Raw genomic sequence first — 11,233 nt, forward strand, 5'->3', positions numbered from 1 at the left:
TCATACACACACAAAAAAATAAAAATAAAAATTGAAAGTTCAATATGTGTATAAAACACCCTTAAACGTTTAGACCCCAAATTATAAAATATCAATTCAAGCTTATAATCAAACAATTAATGTGCGGAACATGAACATAAGCCAATCACAGAATTGATAACTAATCTAAGCCAAATATAAACACATCCACAGCAGTAAATATAAGGCAAAGATAAAGGAAAGGAAGATACAAACACACGGACAACACATGATGTGTTATCGAAGAGGAAACCGAAGTCCTCGGCGTAAAACCTCTCTGCCACCCTCCAAGCGGTAAATAATCCACTAAAGAATGTAGTTGGGATATATGAACAGCAGAAGACCCTTCAAGCCTAATCTACCCAAGTACCTAAGCCCTCCAAGCTTCGTGCTCCAACGAGATTACGACGAACCTATTTCTTCTTTAGCTTTCCAGATTCTGCTACTATACCATAGCATCAACCAATGTATATTGGTTCCTTTCAAACTGCTTCCTTTAGCACCAAATGAACCTTTTCACAGACGTGGGTGTGGTGAGATAAGGATTTGGTCAATGACCTCTCAAGGATGTGACAATAGAGAGGAAGAGAGTAGAGGAATTTGTAGAGTCTCTAAGGTAAAGATTGGGGATGAGGCAATCTTGTTTTTCTCTAAGGTTTCTCTCACAAAATTCTCTTTGGAAGCTCTCTCAATTTAGTGGGTATAAGGGTCTATATATAGTGGTGTGTGTTTGGAATACGAAGAGTCAGTTTTTGCCAAACAGGGCTGATTGGCGGCTTGACCTCGCGGCTTTTCCAAGTCGCGAGTTCAAGTCGCGATGTAACGGCCTGGCCAGCCTAGGTCTTTTGTCCTGTAGTGCGACAGCTGGCGCGACCCTTCAGCTCCCTTGTGTGCATCTCACGAGCCAGCATTTGGCGGCTTGCCAGTCACGAGTAAGCCACGAGTCCTAGCCGCGAAACTCTGCCTTCTTACACATACTTGAGCTTTTCTTCACATATTCTCACACACTACCCTTACAATAATCCCACATTAATACAGGGTTACTAAGTGCTTAAATTACAAGCAAATTGGCACGGAATAAAGCCAACAAGATGGTTGATAAATTTCAACCTTACAAAAATTATATATGGCCCCCCCCTGAAGATAAATTCCCGTCTCCGCCACTGTTAGGGAGGCAAAGAATGAAGAGGCAATTACTACTACCTAGATTGAGGATATCATAGACCTCACAATGGAAGACAAATGTGACATGGATAAGATGAAAATCTTGGTTGAAGTGATTTTGTAGTGTGTAAAAGAAGACAAAGATGCAAGACCCATCATGAGCCAAGTAGTTGAAAAGCTTGTTTGCTGTAAAAATAGATCTACTTCAAATAGAGAGAATCCTAATACCATTAACATGGCTCAACAAATATTTTCTCATGTTATGCGTTTTGAATCTCTCGTTAATCCTCCTATTTAATAAACATATAGAATAATTTCTAACATGTAACGGTTTGCTTCTTTTTTTCATTAACTGCATCTTCCCTTCTAAATTGGCAAACAATTTTTTTTTTTTTAAGTCATCCAACAACCACAAACAAGAGCCATCAATTTCATTCTTGTTGGGAGATTTAAAAAGCAATAATAATAAATAAATAAATAAAGAAATAAAAGTAAGCAACTAAGCAATTGGTCGGTCGGAAAAGCTTTGAGAGCGACTATAACTTTACCACATAGATCATATATTGCAAGGAATTAAATTAATATGGGGAAATTGGATATCAATTGCATTTTGCTATATGGTTGAAGTAATAATATATAAATCATAAATACGACGAGATATATGCATGCTAGGATAAATGAATAAAGGGTTAAAGAGAGTAGATGGGTGGCTATAAATCTTTTAGGATACGATATATGGTGGTTTTGTTTGCAACATGCATTGTTGCATCACTCTCGCATTGTGTGGGTCCCACAGGTGAATGGGACCCATACAATGTAATTCTATTTTTCTTACTATCTAGGGGAGAGATTTTTTGGGGGCTGNCACGTGGCATCCACATAGATCTCGAGTTTCTGAGACTCGAGATCTACATGGCAGCCACGTGGATGACACATAGATCTCGAGTCTCAGAAACTCGAGATCTATGTGGATGCCACGTGGCATTAGGCCACGTCAAACCATGAAAACCGAGCATTAAAGTGTCGAGGTATGAGCGCAGAATTCGAGTCTCTGACGCTCGAGATGTTACTAAATTAAATAGTTTCCAAACCGGGCCAACTAACTAAATAGTTAAAGGAAAAAAAATACTTACCTATTTCCTCCCTTTTAAAACAAACCAAACATAACCTTAACACTTAATTTCCCTACATTAATTAAATTCCTTGTAATATGTGATCTATGTGTAAAGTTATAGTCGCTCTCAAAGCTTTTCCGACCGACCAATTGCTAAGTCGCTTACTCTTTATTTATTTATTATTATTACTTTTTAAATCTCCCAACAAGAATGAAATTGATGGCTCTTGTTTGTGGTTGTTGGATGAATTAAAATATATAAATATAGATATATATATATATATTTATATATATTGTTTGCCAATTAAGAAGGGAAGATGCAGTTAGTTAAAAGAAGAAGTAAACCGTTACATGTTAGAAATTATTCTATATGTTCATTAAATAGGAGAATTAAATAGAGATTCAAAACAAAGCATAACATGAGAGAATATTTGTCGAGCCATGTTAATGGAATTAGGATTCTTTCTATTTGAAGTAGATCTATTTTCACAGCGAACAAGCTTCTCAACTACTTGGCTCATGGTGGGTCTTGCTTCTTTGTCTTTTGGACAAAATGGGCTTTTGCCCTTTTCGGGCAAATTAATTATCTTTATACCCCCCTTTTCCAAACTAAGTAGAGAAATGCTCCTTTTTAAATCGAGTTAGAAATTTTTTTTTTTTTCCTTGAAGCCCTATAGTGGCGTTTTAATGAGCCTATAGTGACGTTTTTTAACTCGACTTCAATGAATCGAGTTATAGGCAATTTTTTTACCTATAATTCGATTTCATTGAGGTCGAGTTAAAAAACGTCACTATAGGTCTTAAAAAACGTCACTATAGGCTCTTTAAAATGCCACTATAGGACCTAACTTGATTTATCATAAATCGAGTTTTAAAAGAGGGGTATTTCCCTACTTAGTTTGGGAAAAGGGGTATAAAGCTAATTAATTTGCCCGAAAAGAGCAAAAGCCCATTTTGTCCTTGTCTTCTTTTATACACTGCAAAGCCACTTCAACCAAGATTTTCATCTTATCCATGTCACATTTGTCTCCCATTGTGAGGTCTGTGATATCTTCAATCTAGGTTGTAGTAATTGCCTCTTTATTCTTTGCCTCCCTAATCCAAGTAACTAGCTTTTTGTGTTCTAATTCTACTCTATCTATGGTGTCGACGCCTATTCTTGCGCTCTTTCTAGTCACCATACCCAACACAATAATCCCGTAGCTATAAACATATACTTCGAAGGTGATGGGTAGATTAAAGACCCATTCTAGAGCCATGTAACCACAGGTTCCTCTTATCCTTGAGAAGCATGAATTGTTTACACCACGTCTATTTTGTAAAACCTAATGGTGTATTTGGGGTTTGGGTCTTGTGAGAGTGCTTGTGTGATACTCTTGTAATCTCTTTTACTTTACAATGGAACTTTCTCTGTCGTTGCCAATGGATGTAGGCAATTGCCGAACTAAGTAAATTCCTTGTGTCTATTATTTTCTTCTCTATTCTTTAATCTTGCATAAGTGGGCGTATTTTCACAATAATATATAAGTATTTTATATAAATAAAGATGTGCCTTTGTTTTTCCATTTCTTTTTAAAACTAAAAAGCGATTAGTGACTTAGAGCATTTACATCCAATTTTGTAAAAATTCTCTATTTTATACTACCAAAAAGTTAATTTATCTGCTTTCTATAATCACTTTTACAATATATTATATATCTTATTCTCCAATTTAAATTTATATTAAATAATCTAAATAACTCTTTTCATATAATTTTTTCTACTTAACAAACCAGTAGCTAAACTGAACTGAAATTAACCTAAACACTCGAATTGAATTCAGCCCAACAACCTACCCAAAATAATTAACTAACAACCCCAACCCACCACCATTTACCATCCAACCCCAACCTGCTACCATTGAAAACCTAGTCCCAACCCGCCATATCATCAATAACCCTAACCTACAACTTGAACCCAGCTAAGTGATCTATGCCTAAATTGAATATCAAACAACGTACCACACCCTAGCAACACTAATCAAATCCACTATCAAATCAAGTCGATCGATCCACCACCACGGCACCATGATGGTGGGGCCTTGACAAAAAGAGATTCAGGAGAAGAGAGATTTCTTTTTAATTTTTTTTTAAAATTTTAAAGTTAGAAATAGAAGTTATCTAATAATGCAATAATGCTATTGCTACTATTAATTTTGGAAGAAAAGTAGAAAACCGTAGCATTTTTAAATTTTGAACAGTGATAGAAAACCGAATATATGGGGTGTTTTTGTAAAATTCAATGAACAGTGCTCTCAATTTTCCATATTTAGGTATGTTTTCTTTTTACAATGAAAATGCTCTAAGTGCATGTCCCACACATCTAATTTAATGTAATTGATTGGATCTCATTTTAGTTTGCTGTGCTTGTAACCATGGTTTTAAAAACCGGTAAAGTGAAAGAATCGAAAAAGGGACTGATTATTGGTTTTCTGGTCGGACTGAGGCCAGACCAATGGTTGAACCGGATGACATCATAAATAATTTAATTATTAATTTTAAAATAAAAATTATATTTTAAGTTTTTAACTAAGAATATTCAAGTTAAACATATATATAATTTTTTTTTTTTAAAATGTGAGTTTAGTTTTCATATATTAAATTTAGGAAATAAAAATAACAAAACCCACTACCCCTATATATAAAAGTTTATGACTATTAAGAATCAAATTAACAATATATAATATATATTTTTTATTATTATACATTTACTGGGTACTAACATGACCCTCTTTTTTTTTCTTTTTCTTTTTTTTACCCTTCCCTTACGTTAAATGAGTTGTCCTATAAAAGTCACTTTGCTTCTTTTACTATCTCATCAATACATGTACCACACGTTTTTTTCTCCAAGATTAGTTTTTTTTTTTATTTACTTATGCTTGGCAAAACGGGTAGGTCGGGTTGGGTTCTGGTCAGGTCAATTAGGTTGCAGGTTAAAATGGGTCATTTTAAGCGGGTTAAAAACGGATTTGGGTCAATTAGGTTGCGGGTCGGGTCGGGTTGGGTTGACCCTTATTTTTCACATAAATTTTTTATTTTTTATTTATTTTAAGAAAACAATATGTATTTGCCATTTAAAAAGTCATGCAACAAATTACTTGATGTAAAATGCATTACTTTGAATTCACCACTTATATCAAGACTGAATTACACTTATTAATACTTATTCAATAATTTTAAAATTATACAAATCCTAACATTGCTATCTAAAATAAAATAACACAAAGATAAGTAAAAAAAATACACAAGTTTTATTTCTACACAATATTAACATCCCAAAATATAAAACAAAATTACAAATGACTTATTAGATAATTCATTTGACAAATAATAAAAACATATAAGAAATTTACAATCTTGAAAATTAATTTTATAATCTATTGTCAATTGTGGTTGGCACTTCATTTCAATTTGAGATATATATTAAAGTTTGATTATTTACTTATTTAAATATTCTTCAAAGATTGTAGAACCTATTAAAGAGTCAAGGTATAGTATGTTAGTGACATATTTTATCTCTTTCATTTAACATCAATTACAAAACTTTTTCTATCTACTCAAAATAAAAAATTACAACTTCTCACGCCACAATTGCATACACTACCCCACATCACATACAATTCTACTGGCGCAATCATTATCATTTCGTACTCAAACAATGAAAAAACTAAAGACAAAACTCACCCCTATTACAATTTTAACTAAGCTCTAACAAAAATATAATAAAATATCAAACCAAACAACAAAAAGTAATGAGGATGTGCAAATGAATGAGTGCAATTATGTAACATCATTATTCCATATATAATTTCAATTTTTAGGTATATTAGAGTCTAATTCTAATTGGCGCCAAGAAAAATACAACTCTAGCCCCCTCCATCAAATCTGCCAAATGAACAAGTTAACGATTATTTAGTTGTTAAAGAAATGTAATATTTTTTTTTACTTATTAGAAATAGGACATGAAAGTTGCATTATGTCCATTTCCTTTGATCAACTTAATAATTATTTAAAATATATCATTATTACTAATATTTTTTACTTTATTTTTCACATAAAGTAAAATCTTATGATTATCGATTCGATTCTATGATTTACTCTATGAGGACCTCTTATAGGTCCTGTTTAGGATCTCAATTTTATAACCTTGGTTTTACTTGTAAATTACAAATATCTACTAGAAACATATTCATATAGATAATGTTTAATAGATCATGTTTAGGATCTCAATTCTTTTATAGATCATGTTTAATTTATTCATAAATGTTTTTTTAATTATAAATATCTACTAGAAAGGTATTCATATAGCTATGAAAACATTTGAAAAAGATCCAAAAAAAAAAATAATAATTGACCAATTAATTGAATCTTAGAGGATATTTTTTTGTCTTTAAAGTATTAAAATGGATATTTGGATAAATTTTTTTTTAGTAAATTAGTAATAAACAAAACATATTATAACGTTTGACATAGCAAATATTATTTTTAATAATTTCATTGCTAGATTATTTATTATTATAACGTTTGACTAAAATAAACAAATAATTATACTATTTATAAAAAGTATTGAATTTTAGTTAAGTTAAAATATTTTGTATTAATGATATAACATAGAGCAGAGGGGTTCATTAGACATTACCCAAAAAAAAAAAAAAAAAAACAATTATACATTTAAAGTGCTACATATATATATATATATTTAACTAGTAACTACGAACAAATATTTTTATTAGGAAATGTCATGACAAATTCAATACAAGCAAAACTTTCTAAAGCAGTTATACATACATTAAACAACCAACTAGAGACTGAGGAGACCCTTACCTGACATGAGGATGTGCAAATGTACTACTGGATTGTATGAGAGTGAGAGGGAGAGAGGGAGACTACAATTATCAGTTTGTATGAGAGTTAAGAGGGAAGTATTGTTCTGCTCTGTAGAATGAGTATGAGAGTTGAGAGAGGAATAATGCAGAGTAAGAGAGGATGAGTTGAGAGAGAAGACACAAACAAGTCACAGGCTTAAAATGTCCTGACAAAGCATCAAGTAAAAACGTGAAAATACAGCAAAAACGTCAATGGTTAGGCCAGAGTTAAAGAAAAAAGGCTGAGGCTGGCTGTCTGTGACATGACCGGATGGGACTGGACATAATGCTGTGCATATAAAAATCGAGTTTCTGAGACTCGAGATCTACGAGGCATCTACGTGGATGCCACGTGGCATCCACATAGATCTCGAGTTTCTGAGACTCGAGATCTACATGGCAGCCACTTGGATGACACATAGATCTCGAGTTTCTGAGACTCGAGATATATGTGGATGCCACGTGGCATCAGGCCACGTCAAACCATGAAAACCGAGCATTAAAGGGTCGAGGTATGAGCGCAGAATTCGAGTCTCTGACGCTCGAGATGTTATTAAATTAATAGTTTCCAAACCGGGCCAACTAACTAAATAGTTAAAGAAAAAAAAATACTTACCTATTTCCTCCAAAGATTAGGTATTATACAAGATTACGTCATATGGATATATGCTTCCACATAAGTGTTACATTTTGTAGGACATGCTTTTTATATAGCACACTTTCTAAGTATACTAATAAAAGATTATGCCCTTGTCTACACAAGTGCAATTAAAATCCTAATACTAAATTTCTCTTAAGAATTATATAAGAAGTTTGCTTACTTTTTAAAAAAGTGCGTGAATCATCTACCATCTTTTTTTTTTTTTTGGTTTAATAATAAAATTTGGGATTTATACATTATGTAACACAAATACATTATGAACTCCTTTGCTCTAAATGAGACTATTCCAGTAATGCTTGTTTCAACTTATTTTTATTTATTTATTTATTTAGTCTATTTTAGATAAATATAGTAGGAGATTTAAAAAGTAATAATAATAAATAAATTAGAGTAAGCGACTTAGCAATTGGTCGGTCGGAAAAGCTTTGAGAGCGACTATAACTTTACACATAGATCACATATTACAAAAGGAATTAAATTAATATGGGGAAATTGGATATCAATTGCATTTTGCTATATGGTTGAAGTAATAATATATAAATCATAAATACGACGAGATATATGCATGCTAGGATAAATGAATAAAGGGTTAAAGAGAGTAGATGGGTGGCTATAAATCTTTTAGGATACGATATATGGTGGTTTTGTTTGCAACATGCATTGTTGCATCACTCTCGCATTGTGTGGGTCCCACAGGTGAATGGGACCCATACAATGTAATTCTATTTTTCTTACTATCTAGGGGAGAGATTTTTTGGGGGCTGTGGAAAATACATGGGCACCCACTTTTCTTTTCCCCACCACGCACGTCAACCAAACAAAAGAAAATGATATTCTTTCACCACATTTAAAACAAACCAAACATAACCTTAACACTTAATTTCCCTACATTAATTAAATTCCTTGTAATATGTGATCTATGTGTAAAGTTATAGTCGCTCTCAAAGCTTTTCCGACCGACCAATTGCTAAGTCGCTTACTCTAATTTATTTATTATTATTACTTTTTAAATCTCCCAACAAGAATGAAATTGATGGCTCTTGTTTGTGGTTGTTGGATGAATTAAAATATATAAATATATATATATATATTTTTATATATATATTGTTTGCCAATTTAGAAGGGAAGATGCAGTTAATTAAAAGAAGAAGTAAACCGTTACATGTTAGAAATTATTCTATATGTTCATTAAATAGGAGAATTAAATAGAGATTCAAAAAAAAGCATAACATGAGAGAATATTTGTCGAGCCATGTTAATGGTATTAGGATTCTTTCTATTTGAAGTAGATCTATTTTCACAGCGAACAAGCTTCTCAACTACTTGGCTCATGGTGGGTCTTGCTTCTTTGTCTTTTGGACAAAATGGGCTTTTGCCCTTTTCAGGCAAATTAATTATCTTTATACCCCCTTTTCCAAACTAAGTAGAGAAATGCTCCTTTTCAAAACTCGATTTATGATAAATCGAGTTAGAAATTTTTTTTTTTTTCCTGAAGCCCTATAGTGGCGTTTTAATGAGCCTATAGTGACGTTTTTTAACTCGACTTCAATGAATCGAGTTATAGGCAATTTTTTTACCTATAATTCGATTTCATTGAGGTCGAGTTAAAAAACGTCACTATAGGTCTTAAAAAACGTCACTATAGGCTCTTTAAAACGCCACTATAGGACCTAACTCGATTTATCATAAATCGAGTTTTAAAAGATGGGTATTTCCCTACTTAGTTTGGGAAAAGGGGTATAAAGCTAATTAATTTGCTCGAAAAGAGCAAAAGCCCATTTTGTCCTTGTCTTCTTTTATACACTGCAAAGCCACTTCAACCAAGATTTTCATCTTATCCATGTCACATTTGTCTCCCATTGTGAGGTCTATGATATCTTCAATCTAGGTTGTAGTAATTGCCTCTTTATTCTTTGCCTCCCTAATCCAAGTAACTAGCTTTTTGTGTTCTAATTCTACTCTATCTATGGTGTCGACGCCTATTCTTGCGCTCTTTCTAGTCACCATACCCAACACAATAATCCCGTAGCTATAAACATCTACTTTGAAGGTGATGGGTAGATTAAAGACCCATTCTGGAGCCATGTAACCGCAGGTTCCTCTTATCCTTGAGAAGCATGAATTGTTTACACCACCTCTATTTTGTAGTTTAAATAACCCAAATTTGCTAAGTTTGGTTGATAATTCGAGTCTAGAAGTATGTTCTGAGGCATTACATAGCAATGTAAAACCCAATGGTGTATTTGGGGTTTGGGTCTTGTGAGAGTGCTTGTGTGATACTCTTGTAATCTCTTTTACTTTACAATGGAACTTTCTCTGTCACTGCCAATGGATGTAGGCAATTGCCGAACTAAGTAAATTCCTTGTGTCTATTATTTTCTTCTCTCTTCTTTAATCTTGCATAAGTGGGCGTATTTTCACAATAATATATAAGTATTTTATATAAATAAAGATGTTCCTTTGTTTTTCCATTTCTTTTTAAAACTAAAAAGCGATTAGTGACTTAGAGCATTTACATCCAATTTTGTAAAAATTCTCTATTTTATACTACCAAAAAGTTAATTTATCTGCTTTCTATAATCACTTTTACAATATATTATATATCTTATTCTCCAATTTAAATTTATATTAAATAATCTAAATAACTCTTTTCATATAATTTTTTCTACTTAACAAACCAGTAGCTAAACTGAACTGAAATTAACCTAAACACTCGAATTGAATTCAGCCCAACAACCTACCCAAAATAATTAACTAACAACCCCAACCCACCACCATTTACCATCCAACCCCAACCTGCTACCATTGAAAACCTAGTCCCAACCCGCCATATCATCAATAACCCTAACCTACAACTTGAACCCAGCTAAGTGATCTATGCCTAAATTGAATATCAAACAACGTACCACACCCTAGCAACACTAATCAAATCCACTATCAAATCAAGTCGATCGATCCACCACCACGGCACCATGATGGTGGGGCCTTGACAAAAAGAGATTCAGGAGAAGAGAGATTTCTTTTTAATTTTTTTTTAAAATTTTAAAGTTAGAAATAGAAGTTATCTAATAATGCAATAATGCTATTGCTACTATTAATTTTGGAAGAAAAGTAGAAAACCGTAGCATTTTTAAATTTTGAACAGTGATAGAAAACCGAATATATGGGGTGTTTTTGTAAAATTCAATGAACAGTGCTCTCAATTTTCCATATTTAGGTATGTTTTCTTTTTACAATGAAAATGCTCTAAGTGCATGTCCCACACATCTAATTTAATGTAATTGATTGGATCTCATTTTAGTTTGCTGTGCTTGTAACCATGGTTTTAAAAACCGGTAAAGTGAAAGAATCGAAAAAGGGACTGATTATTGGT

General features: G+C 32.6%; 1 pseudogene; it reads right to left on the bottom strand.

Moving 5' to 3' along the window:
• Positions 1-9,048: 9,048 nt before the first annotated feature.
• On the bottom strand, positions 9,049-10,834 carry LOC136062771 (putative receptor protein kinase ZmPK1; annotated as a pseudogene).
• Between the last annotated feature and the right edge of the window lie 399 nt (positions 10,835-11,233).

Source organism: Quercus suber, unplaced genomic scaffold, assembly GCF_002906115.3.
Source record: "Quercus suber isolate HL8 unplaced genomic scaffold, Cork oak 2.0 scaffold_19, whole genome shotgun sequence".
Taxonomy (NCBI): domain Eukaryota; kingdom Viridiplantae; phylum Streptophyta; class Magnoliopsida; order Fagales; family Fagaceae; genus Quercus; species Quercus suber.